The sequence below is a fragment of the Macaca fascicularis genome, chromosome 2 (genome assembly GCF_037993035.2).
Source record: "Macaca fascicularis isolate 582-1 chromosome 2, T2T-MFA8v1.1".
NCBI classification, from domain to species: domain Eukaryota; kingdom Metazoa; phylum Chordata; class Mammalia; order Primates; family Cercopithecidae; genus Macaca; species Macaca fascicularis.
The window spans coordinates 193,746,133-193,759,570 of NC_088376.1; the positions used below are offsets into that span (position 1 = coordinate 193,746,133).

Sequence of the window (13,438 nt, forward strand, 5' to 3'; positions counted from 1 at the left end):
TGCTTAATCTGTGCATGGCATTGTTGTAAAATCTTCACAAAAACCCAACCAGTGTTTTCAAAACAAGCACTATTCAAGAAAGTGAAGTAACAAAATAAATCTGGTCATTTTAGTAGTGATTTTCTTCCCCACAGTAGGTGAACAAATAAATATTTATTGAATTAAATTGAATTAAACCTTTAAAAACATATGATGTGTTAAAGCAATGCTTCTCAAATATTTCTAAAAATTTTCCTTAGCACAGAACACTTAAATATTCTAGAAGAATTGGAAGTTGGTCTCCAGTGGCCCATTTTCAGGGTGCTCTCATATCTTTGAGTTAAACTGACTGTTTAGAAAGATATACAAGGTGTATCCTAAGGTATGGCACACACCTGACACTTCACTTGGCACACACCTACCTTGTATTGATAAATTTCATTAAGAGTGGTTAAAAGACTTGCTCTCCATTTATGATTAGGTGTTTTATGTCTTTTAAAAATATTGTGCTTATATTTATCTATCTCGTAATTTTCACCAGCAATTATGACGTCTGAAATTGATCTTTCAAATCAAGAAAATATCTCTAAATCCTTCTCAAGCAAAAGCAACACTCAATAATAAATATTAACATTTGCCAAGTCTTATTCCATGCATTATCTGACAGATCTTGTTTTCTTTTTTTTTTTTATTTTTTTATTTTTTTTTTTGAGGTGGAGTCTCACTCTGTCACCCAGGCTGAAGTGCAGTGGTGTGATCTTCGCTCACTGCAGCCTCCCTGTCCGAGGTTCAAGTGATGCTCCTGCCTCAGCCTCCCGAGTAGCTGAAATTACAGGCATGTGCCACCATGACCGGCTGATTTTTGTATTTTTAGTGGAGTCGGGGTTTCACCACATTGGCCAGGCTGGTCACAAACTCCTGACCTCAAGTGATCTGCCCACCTTGGCCTCCCAAAGTGCTGGGATTACAAGAGTGAGCCATCGCGCCCAGCACAAATCTTGTTTTTATGACGTTTATGTTTTAAAGACGTGAGAAAGATTGTGTGTACCTGTGTGTGTGTGTGCACGCATGTGTTCGTGTGAAACAAAATATTTTAGATGGTGATAAGTTTCATAGGAAATAGAGCTGGTAAGCAGGATAGGTGATGTAATAGTGGGTCAGGAGTATGGTCTGTAGTTTTGAGTAAGAGCCGGAAACATGTTTGGTGCAATAGAAATCCAAATGGAAAAGAGAATATCTAAGGAACAGAGAGCGCAAAGTAGTTCAGGAAGAGATGCCTGAGCTGTGTTCCTGGCCCAGGAAAGAGGCCAATGTGACTTGAGCAGAGATATGGTAGGAGTATAACTGGAGATGAATTCAGAAATAGCCAGACTTTGTATATCTTCAAGGACCACTCAAAGGACTTTGGTTTTCTTTGAGTGAAGTGAGAACCTCTGGAAAACTTAAGCCATGGAATGGCATGCTATGAATATGCAATCAGAAACATGCTGGCTACAGTGTTGAAAATAAACTGAAGGGAGCCAAGAATAGAAATAGGAGGGCCAGTTATGAAGCTAGGGTAATACCCCAGGAAAAAGATGATGAGAATTTAATTTTTAGACCATGGAGTTAGAAGGTGTAAGTAGGCCCTTAAATTTATCTTGAAATAGAAATGATAATTCGGATATTGATTTCTTTAAAGCTATGCTCTTATCATTCACACAAGTTATTTGTAGCACACAATTAACAAAACCAATGCCTTTTGGTAATTAAGTGAAAAGGTCGTCGAAAAATTTCTCTCAAATATATACTCATTTTCACAATAAAATTAATTATTTTTTGAGACAGGATCTCGTTCTGTTGGCCATGTTGGAGAGCAGTAACACAATCATGGCTCACTGCAGCCTTGACTCAGGTGATCTTCCCACTTCAACCTCCCAAGTAGTTGGGACTACAAGTGTGTGACACCATGCCTAATTATTTTTTTCTTTTTCTTTTTTGTAGAGGAAGGGACTTACTAGGTTGTGCAGGATAGTCTCAAACTCCTGGGCTCAAGAAGTTCTTCTGTCTTGGCCCCCAAAAGTGCTAAGGTTACAGGCATGAGCCACCACACTCAGCCACACAATAAAATTATTCTTAGTTTTGCTGACTCCCTCTTCAAAATTATTTTATAATACTAAATACTTCTTAAAAAGTTTTCTTAGTATGTAAGTTGTCATCTCTTGCCTGTTTTTGTACTTTTGATTTGTTTACCATTAACTAATAATTCTTGACATATATTGGGATTTTTTTCTCTAAGATAATTTATAATAAATTTGCTAAGAAAATTTGCAATATATCTTTAAATATATTATCAAATGGGATAATGAGACAAATTGGAAAAATAATTACTTTCCAAACACACAAAATACAATCTTTGCCTTTACACTTCAGTGAATCCCACTAACTGGTGGACAATCTGTTCATTAGGGTCATCGTCCTGATTTATATTGGCTCTGAGAGACTGTGCGGGAATTCTCATGGCTGGTTAATATAGCTGAAATTAACAGATTGACTCTGCCATGCCCTATTCATTTTCCATGAAGAGATTCAGTTAAAAGGTTCGTAGCTTATGATTCTTCATTTTACAAGGATGAGAGGTAGATCATCACCTAAATTTGATGCAATTTATCCTCACTTTAACTCATTGGGAATAATTAGTTCATTTTCTTCTTCATAACGCTGGAAGTCTATAACCACTTAAACTATTTCAATAAAAATAATCCGAAAATACCCGTTGCAATTATACACACATTGTAAGCAATGAGGATGGAGGAAAGGCTTCCCATATGCATGCACAGTGCTAAGTGGCTCTCTGCCAGCGCCAGATCCTTTCGGATAATTTCCATTTTTCATTCGTATTCTCATATCACTGAACCTAAAGCATGCTTAGTAAAGCAATCCGAACATTTTTAAAATTCTATGTTCAAATCAAGATATGATGCATTTTAACCAATCCATGGTCTATATTAATTTGATTAGAAAACTATAGCTACAGGCCGGTGGTTAGTCAGCTAAGACCACAGTGCGAGAGAAAAGATAAGCTTATTTCCAATGTGAAACCATGAGGGCTGTCTGCCAAAAATTCTTCTTCTGACAAAAATAGAATTGTGTTATGTTGGTACAGAAGTTGGTGCCATTACATTTAATGGCAAAAACCGCAATTACTTCTGCACCAACCTAATACTACCTTTCTTGCTTTGAAGTGAGGTGTAACTATGTGATTTCCTTTGGCTAATAAACGTGGATACACTGATGTGGGTTCTTTTTGTCAGTTTTGAAATCACACATGGTGAAGTGTCAGTAGCTTGGATTCCTGAATGGTTAAAACAAACACAATGCTTTTCCAACCCATATTAGACAATCTAGCTTGAGCAACAAATAAATCTTCGTTAAGTCACTGAGATCCTGGGGTGCACCCAGCAAGTGATCTTATCATCTAATGAATGAAACAGGTGATAAAAGACTAGAAGTAGTTATATTGAGATGTGAAAGTGTGCTAAATTGCCCCAAATAGGAGACTGAAATCAATGAAAGTTCCAGATAATTGTGGGTTTTATCTGATGGAATTTATACTATTTCCATTAACATATATCCTATCTATATTCATAAAAAAATGCCAGAATTAAAAAGGATTGGATTTCTATTACAACTTTCCTTAAATATTTGTATATAAAAGCATATTGTTATGTTTGACACATGATATATAATAGGGTTTACCCTTGAGAATCAAATAAGTAGTTTTGGTCAAAGTGTATCAGTAGTTTTTAGAAACATTTTTTTTTTCCATGAATAGCATCAATAAAATCACTATAATCACTACTGCTCCTCAAATAGCTCCTACAGAATAAACATTTTTACAGTGTTTCCCATATGCCACACCCTGTTTAAGCACTTTACATGTGTTAAGTATTTAATCCACAAATTTGTATCCCATCAGGAGGGTACTGCTGTCATCCCAATTTAAAAGATTAAGAAATTGAGGCATAAACAGTTTAAGTACTTTGCCCAAGATTATTCAGGCAGTCACTGGTACAAGTAAGATTTAAACCCAGGTATTCTGGCTCCAGAGTCTGTGTTTTTGAAAACTGTAATGCTGCTCACCAATGATTGGCCATTAATTTATTTTAAAGTATTACATAAAATAACTGGCTCTCATATGAAATCCAGGGTTTTGCAGAATATGAAGCCTCATAGAAGAAAATGATATACTGATTCCTACTAATACATGTATTTAGTATCTGACTACATTTACTTTTACTGCAAAAAAATAATAGATGAAGGAAGATTAGACAACATAGGTTTTGTGCTGGTTGGTTTCAGCAGGAACCAGTGTGCTCTCAAGACACAAGTCTCTGGGTTCCCCACCCTAAGGAGGAGAACAGCTAATTTAGATAATCGAAGTCTATAATTAGCTAATTAAAAGCAAGATTATGAATCCTGCCAAGTTAAAGACAAGCTGTGATATTCCGGCATGCAGCTGAGAAGCACCAGCCATTTTAAAAGGACATATGACCCAGAGAAACTGTCTGGACCTAAGTCTACATTTTACCTGTCAAATGACTTTCCATTCACTGGGTGTATGAATTTCAGCAAGTTACTTAACCTCTTAAGCCACCAAAACCTGATTTTCAAACTCAACACAATAATACAGGCTCAGGATCAATGTGGAATTAAGTGAGATAATGTTGGCAAGGCACTTGGAACATTTCCAGGCATATTAACAGATATGGGAGGATTTACAAGGACAGTGTTAAAAAGGTATTTGAGAATCTAGCTGTGTTTTAAATATTTATTCTAAGATACACTACCAATTTACATGTTTAGATCAAGTCATACAAGTTATTTACCTGTCCATTTCCACATTCCTCATAATTTTCTTACCCTTTTTTTTTTTTTTTTTTTTTTTTGAGACGGAGTCTCGCTCTATAGCCCAGGCTGGAGTGCAGTGGCCGGATCTCAGCTCACTGCAAGTCTTACCTTTTTTTGACCTACTGAATGCACTAAAAAGAAACCATATTTACCCCACCCTTCGAAATTTCCTACAGAAAAAGTTACCATTTGCTAACAAAGAATTTAATTTATGTAAACTGGTATTAAATTACTAACTATAAATTTTCTGGATAAGGATAATTGCACTTAAAATGCTGCATAAAAATATATAGTAACTGTACATGATCCAAGAGAACCTGGTAGAGTAGGAGGCTTTTGAAAACATAGGTTGCTTTCTGATGACTGAGCCCACATTTTAACCTGGTGGCTTTCCAGCTCCTGAATCTTAGCTACAAGCCAGGTTTATAGCATCTCATCATTAGGCAATTACATTTGCTAACAGCCTTCCCTATCCACTGGTCTTTAACTTCAGCCTGAAACTGAATGTGTTATCTGTTCTGTACAACCTCATCTCACTGTCATCTCTCTTTTCCAAATAACCACCACCCCTGGATATTACTTCCTACATCCTTCCCTTCACTCCACAGGCAAGACGTTTCTGCCTTCTCATAAGGTAATTTATCCTTGAAAAAACCCTTATATGTAGTAAATGTAATTACCTCTCATTTCAGAGGGAATATTGAGCCCTCAAATTGTGTTATTTATATTAAAATTGCCAAATCTCATAAAAATGGACACAATTCTTCATTAGTTAACATCAGATATCATAGCCCAACTTACATTTTTAACTTCATTGACTATTCTATTACGTGGCTTTTTTTTCATGCTTTCCTTAAGCTTCTTTGCATAGTAACCTATAGTTCTTAAAAATAAAATCTACATATAATAAGTATATATAATTCTATCTGCAAAGAAAAACCCATAGGATTGCCTTTAAAGGCATAATAAATCAATAAAATACTATCAACTGTATAGTTGGTAAAACACGAACCCCCTGAAATAAGAAGTTTGCATAGCCAACTAGGTAATGCAATTACAAACAAATAAGTATTGATCAATGTAAAAGAACAACTCAAAAACTGAAATATGATATTTAGTTCAAACTTCTCACAAACTTGAATTATTTTGTCTCAAATGATATTTTGGGGGATATAATTTGATAATTCAAAATAATTCCAAAAATCATGATATCTTGACTCACATGAGAAAAAACAGGTATGTGTTTGTGTGGCTGTGTGTTTTGTCATTATTGAAATGCATACACAGTTAGTAACTTCATGCTTACTCCTTCTCAAGGATGTTCCTAATCTACTAGAGAACTTAAGAGAACAAAATTTCTAAAAGACCAATAGGAACAGAAAGGTTAACGGCAGGGTTGAGTCTGTGTCTTGTGCTTGACCCTTGTATCCAGCCACAAAGATAACTGCCCAGCCTGCACTCACAGATGCCAGTAGCAGATGTGGCACTTTTCCTTGCAATGAGCTGAACACACAGAACTCAAATGTGCTCTGTTACTTCCACGGTTCCTACCATTTTTCAACTTTCTCTTTATCTTCCTAAATGCAGATTAAGGAAATCACACCTAGGTGACACAGCTTCTTATTACCACTCGAAGCTTTTCCTATTTATTTATTTTATTCTTCCTTTAGAACTCTAATTTCCTCAAAAGAAGCCACATGCCTTTAACTAAACATGAAAAGTGATTATGAGGGAAATCGAAAGAGTGTAAAACAACATTTCAGTCACTGTCAACCCTCTTTCTGCCTACTTCTAAAAGTCTGTTATCCAAAGGTACAGACAATGGTACTTGAAACCATTTTCACAATAAAACACACCAATAGATAAATGGCAGCTACATATTCAAGTGAGATTTGTAGATTGCCATAAATCTCTAGGGTCTCTACTCTTTACTTGATGAGAATACAAATTTAAAAATTAGTTAACAATTCTTGATCATGGCACTTAATTTTAAACAGAAATAAGTGCTTTGAAATCAAAGATCTAAATTCAATACTACGGCTCTCTAATGGATATTTGTTTGCTACTGATGAAAGTGCAGAAAACACAACTGGCTGTATAAATCAAAAGTTTTATGAAATGTTTGCGTTTTGAAATAATGCTTCTACAGAGATATTAAATACTATAATATTTACAACTGATTAATTGCCAATCACATTCTGTGTTTTGAGGAGGCAGCTATTAGAATGCTGAAAAACTCGTGTACTGAATCTGGCCACTTAAACTTCTTGAGGCTAATTTTTCTCACCTGTAAAGTAGCGACAGTATTCTGATTTCTGTAATTTCTGATTACAATGATGAGTACTATATGTGCTTTTGATTGTGAATAGTTATTTAAATTTCACAGCATTATACATTTGTAAGATATTAATATTTTAAAATGATTACCTTTATGTTTTCATTACAAAATTATATTGTGCCAATAGAAAAGCAAACTGAAGTACCCCTCATTATATAACAGCATAATTATAGATTACTATAATAAATATGTTAGACAGGGAATAAGTTCTAGAGAATTTTGAATTTATGACTGTGGTCATGTCGAAAGGTTTACATTACCAGTGAAAGAAGATTCTGAAAAAGGAATTTTCTAATGCTACAATATATTTAAAATATGATGATTTTTTGCTTTGTAAAATGATTTTAATTTTCATGCCAACTGTTTTTGAATGCTTATATCAAAGAAACCCAGCTAATATATTATAATCTCTGATTTTCAAAACTATTGTTTTGCATTTTATATACACATTTATATTTATGAATAAAAATTTTTATCAGAGACATTGCTTTTTTGTTAAAAATTACACAAATTAATACAAATACTTATTATGAATTACAATAATTTATAACAAGTATGATCCATTCCAAGTTATTCAAAGTAGTATTACTTAAATTTAGCAGTATAATGAACAATATTCAAAATACTGGAAGGGCACAGCTTGTCTTATTTGAAATTATATCTCCATTAGGGCTACCTATAATACAATCAGTTTCATTAAAATTAAATAAAATCTCTCAATAACTAAAATGATTTTTAAAAAACTTACACAATTATATATAGCAAATCTCTTATGTTTAAATTTGCCCTAAAATTCTATGCTGTTATAATCTTTGGTGTATAATCGATTCGCTGTGTATAGCAAGAATTGAAGAAGATTAACCACCACAATTTTATCAACTAAAAGACATCTTAAAAAGACTTGAATTTTGACTAAAGGTTCTTTTAATTTCAACAACAAAAATATAACGGATATATTGGTACTCAACAAGTATAACCAATTCTACTAAAATTACAAAAATTGTGGTGTAAGTATGAATAGCTCACGGCATAGCTACTTACCAATTTATGTTAAAGATGATTTATGTAGCAAACATCCCTATATAGTACTACTATCCCATGTGGTATATATATATATATATACACATATATATATATACACACACACACACTACTATACCATGTGGGTTGCATGGGAAAAACCCGAAAGTTTCCCTTACTTTAGTTTCCCCTTATGTATGGTTATAGAGGAACATTTTGCATTTATTGACAAAACATATCTAAATGATACCTCCTTAGTGAAGGCATAATTTATTATTGCATCTTCATAATTACTGAGAGGTTCTAATGACTATATATATATATATATATATATCCCTGTTTATATTTCAAAACTAAATTTATGTAATGGATTAATTCTTATCTCATTATCTTACAAATGAGCAGAAAACAGAATACTGAAAAAACACTTGAAATATCAGTTGTAGAGCTGAATATACCCAGGGAAGCACCCTCTGGAAGGTGATTTTGTAAATGGAATCTGTTAGATCAAGCCCAGACCAACTCTTGCCTGCCAGGTGCCACTTAATTAAGCCTCTACTTATAAAATCAAACATCAAACTCCAAAGTTCTAAGAAACTGGTTCTCATCAAATCACTTCATTGTGGATTACTATGGACAATATAAGTCCAGTTAAAGGTTTCCTTAGGCAGTCATGGGGTTCTTTGTTCTTACAGTCAGTGATCAGGTGCTAAGACAGTCCAAAGCTAAACTACAAGAAACAAATCAAGAGCCTTGTAAGTTTATCAGAAAATGAAGATCAACCTTTTATAACTGAAAAGACTAATGCAACTTTAATTATGTCCTCAATCAATAGTTAGTAAAATAAAGATTTTTTAAAATTGAATACATTATTCCTTCTCATTTCAGGAAAACATTCTCACAATGAGTAATAGCTCTAAGACATAACAAAACATATTTTCCATATTATTTTCTTGTACATATGACATAGGTTATATCTTCTTCAAACTTTGTTCTGGAGTAACTATTGATCTGTCTGCACTGTATTCCAATTCACCTGATTATCCTGTGTGTCTCTACTGACCTGTTTTTTTGTTTTGTTTTGTTTTGTTTTTAACAGCCACATTGTTAATATTAATACAAATACTCCAGTTATTTAGCAGAATTTAATTGTATGGTAGTGTATGTGAGTTTTTCCTTCAGTCACAATACATCAATTCAGGAGAAACATATGATTTGCCAAATAATAAATTTGAAGGGGAACATGTTCACTAAATCCTTTAAAAGGAATAATCACTTTTCAAAAGGGTCGTTATAACATAATCAAAGTGGTATGGCTAGGTAAGTTATATTACCTTAAAAATGAAGAATATTAATGGTAATCTTTGTAAGATGACGAACATGGAGTCTGGTATATAGTATCCATTCCGTTTCCTTTTCTGTGAAATATGCATGAAAACATTTGTCTCCCTTATCTCATAGGGATATTACAATGCCCCCTTGAAAAGGTATTCTCATACTAGAAATTATTGTGTAAATGAATTAGGTTTATGATCTTTTTATCTGATGTAATATAGGTTAGTAAATTTTGAAGCAAAGAATAAATATTTTGAATTAAAAAATGTGTCTTTGGACATAGAGGTCTTAACTATAGAGATAACTTACATGGTCTCAACGTCCTATCTATCTGTCAATCACTTTATCTTGTTTCTTTAAAATTCAACAGTTTCTGAGAATAAAAACTATTTGTACTTCTCTTAAAGTCTTCATTATATTATTTATTGCTCTTCGTCTTTATTTTAATAGCATCTTTCTGTTTTGAGATGGAGTTTCACTCTTGTTGCCCAAGCTGGAGTGCAATGGCGTGATCTTGGTTCTCTGCTGCCTCTACCTCCTGAGTTCAAATGATTCTCCTGCCTCAGTCTCGTGAGTAGCTGAGATTACAGGTGCATGCCATGCCCAGCTAATTTTGTGTTTTTAGTAGAGATGGGGTTTCACTATATTGGCCAGGCTGGTCTCGAACTCCTGACTTCAGATGATCCACCCACCTCGGCCTCTCAAACTGTTGGGATTACAGGCATGAGCCACCATGCCCAGCATAAAATTTGTTTTAATATAGCTATAAAGTCCAGCAACTGCTTATGAAAATTATGACAAATTATTACAATTAACAATGCTACATATAAGAGTTTATATGAATTGGCTGAAAAGTTACCAAAAAATGGTTAACAATTTCAACTTTCTATCAGTAACTTAAGGTTAATAAGAAAATAAGATAAAAGTCTACTTACAAAATCAATGGATTTTTAAGAGCCTATAATTAATTTAAAACACCCTGTATTATTAAGACTAAAATAAATTATTTTCATTCACCTACTCCCTATGACCAATTATTTTATACAGGGATACTTAATCTCTTTAACTTGAAAACTTTGTAGAAGTAATGCATAATAAATCACTATGCTGTATCTTGCTTCATCAATATTAGATTGAATATATTTACATGTTACTTAAGGACTGACCTTAATTAGAAACTTTGGGCATTCTGCTAAGAAGATTGGTTGAAGATTTCATTGGTTCTATATTTGCACATTTTCCTGGACTTAGGCAATTCATCTTTGTGACATTCAGATTTTTTTTCAACAATTGTATTGCTAAAGAAAACTATGGATAAAATAATGCCATTTAGCACTTTAAACTATATTTTAAATATATTGGGTTTTGGTTAGAAAAAAAATGCATCAAAACTTTCTTCTAGAACTTAAAATTTGATTTGTATTCAACAAACAGTGCGGAACCTGGCACTAAACACAGATGTCTATACTTATAAAATTACTGTAAACCTAGTCTCAAGTGAACAAGTCGTTAAATAAGTGAGTCTGCTCTCTATTTAATATGCATAATCTTAAAGATGAAAATGGGTGAATTAAATTTACAGATATTTCCTAATGGCAAACTTAAGATGGGATATCGACTCCCCTTTCTTTCTGATTCAATCCACACCTGGCTACATTCCGATACATGGTTCCTGTTTATCACATACTGAAGGCATTAAAGGAGAGGAAGGCATCAACAAAATATTTCCCCATAAACCTGCTAGTAAAGAATTACTTATGGGTATCTTCCCAGTTATTAGTTAGAGTCGGTGTGTTATAATACCAACATGGGTTTATATGTATACATACTAGCTTTTTAACAAGCACATTGTTTTCAACGTTCTAGCCAAATTATGTAAAGTGTGGAATCACAGCTAATTCAAGAAAAATGGAGAAGGGTTGCAAAGTAAAAATGCCTTGTTATATCTGGTGGAAGGAATTATTAATTGACCTAGAAGAATATCCTACCACCAGCATTTATTTTTTCCAAAAGCTCCTCAGGTGATAAGAATGTGGGTGCTAGTTAACAGTTGTGTGAAGAAGCCACATAAAGTGAACAGCAAAAGGTTAAATAAGTGATTTCTAACATTGGTTCAATTGGAATCAAACTACCACCCTAATGTGACACAAAAGTTTCAGAATATTTTTATAAATTTAGTCAATTACAGGAAAGTACGAGAAAATTAAAGTGATAGCGGTCATCATTTCTTAAATACTCAATTGCCTAAACAAAGGAAATACAGTGTTAAAGTACATAACAAGAAATACAAATATTAGGCAGTCAAGAGGCAAACAATCCGCATTAAATGAAAACGCCTATAAAAGTTTAAAGATTATTATTTAACAAGGATTCATGGTTTATTCTTTTACTTTGGCTTTACTGAAGGCGACCACCCATTTTAGAAAAAAATAAAGGTGAAAGGCCCTTTTTCCCAGATGCGCTGTTGAACTACTTTAACTTAATCTTCCTTGGGCCCGAGCATTGATGTGGTGAACTGGCTATGGACCGGGTCTCAGTGCCACGACTGCAATACATATCACTTGAAGATACACATACATTGCTATGCCAGTGAGAAAATGAACACACACCCCAAGAAAGAAAACATGATTTGGACTACAGTTACTTGAAAATGAAAAATACCACATCTGCTGGTAGGTATATCTATTTTTAACTCTCAGTATCTGATATGTGTGTTGTGACAAATACATAATTGTTTTTGGAAGGAATTGCATAGAAGATGAACTATATGTAATTTCTGCCCCGCAGTAAATAAATTGCTTAAAGATACATTATAAAAGCCTCTCTAAAAACTCTGCTTTTATTTCTTACAGCGATAGAAACTTGCTTCTAATGCACCCTCATAATTTAGCCTTAACATGTTTATTTAACCATAGGTAGTAAAATCTTTTGGGATCTAACCCCAAATCTGATTCACAAGACAGTTGGAAGATGAGTTCAGTGGTACAGTGTATATTTGTGATCTGTAAATGAGATAACGTGACAATGCCATCCACCTTCTGACCTGTCACGAGGCTTTTCGGACTATTCTAAGACCTTTGCAACACAAATTAAACTCATACTGTCTTAAATATTCCACTATCTCTCACTTCTAGGATTGTTAGAAATGTTAAACTACATAGATATTTTAAGGATCTTCATTAAATATCAAGGTCATATCAAAGAATCTAGATACATGTATACATTTTCAAACCAAGAATTAAATATAACTTCTGGGATCCTAATAATCTTCTTCTTCATGTAAATGAATACAGCAGCAACTTTCTCCTATATTTCAGGGTCAAGGAAGGAACACCATTAAATAGAAAATTGGGTGTTATAATTGGCCCATGTTCCTGGGGGCAGTTGAACTCTTTAAAAGGATCTTACTTGGACCCTCAGATTAAAAGCCTGATGCTCTACCAACTGAGCTATCCAGGTTCCTCGTTATGTCCATCAGAGACAGACTGTATTAAGAAAATGTGGCACATATACACCATGGAATACTATGCAGCCATAAAAAAGGATGAGTTCATGTCCTTTGTAGTGACATGGATGCAGCTGGAAACCATCATTCTCAGCAAAGAACAGAAGACCAAATACCGCATGTTCTCACTCATAGGTGGGAATTGAACAATGAGAACACTTGGACACAGGCAAGGGAACATCACACCCCAGGTCCTATTGTGGGGAGGGGGTAGGGGAGAGGGATAGCATTAGGAGATATACCTAATGTAAATGATGAGTTAATGGGTGCAGCACACCAACATGGCACATGTATACATATGTAACAAACCTGCACGTTGTGCACATGTACCCTAGAACTTAAATTTAAAAAAAAAAAAAAAAAGCATCTTA

General features: G+C 33.9%; 1 protein-coding gene and 1 long non-coding RNA gene across 7 annotated transcripts in view; one reads left to right on the forward strand and one right to left on the reverse strand.

Annotated features, from left to right (window-relative positions):
* Nucleotides 1-13,438, reverse strand: part of CADM2 (cell adhesion molecule 2) — a 1,082,757-nt gene that overhangs the window by 900,983 nt on the left and 168,336 nt on the right. The gene's annotated exons all lie outside the window — the stretch shown is intronic.
* On the forward strand, nucleotides 8,688-13,359 carry LOC135969430 (uncharacterized). Of its 2 annotated transcripts, none has more exons than XR_010584692.2 (2): nucleotides 8,688-10,152; nucleotides 11,969-13,359. It is a non-coding gene; the product is annotated as an uncharacterized lncRNA (long non-coding RNA). The 2 variants fall into 2 exon arrangements; XR_010584693.2 differs by having other exon boundaries at nucleotides 8,688-10,132.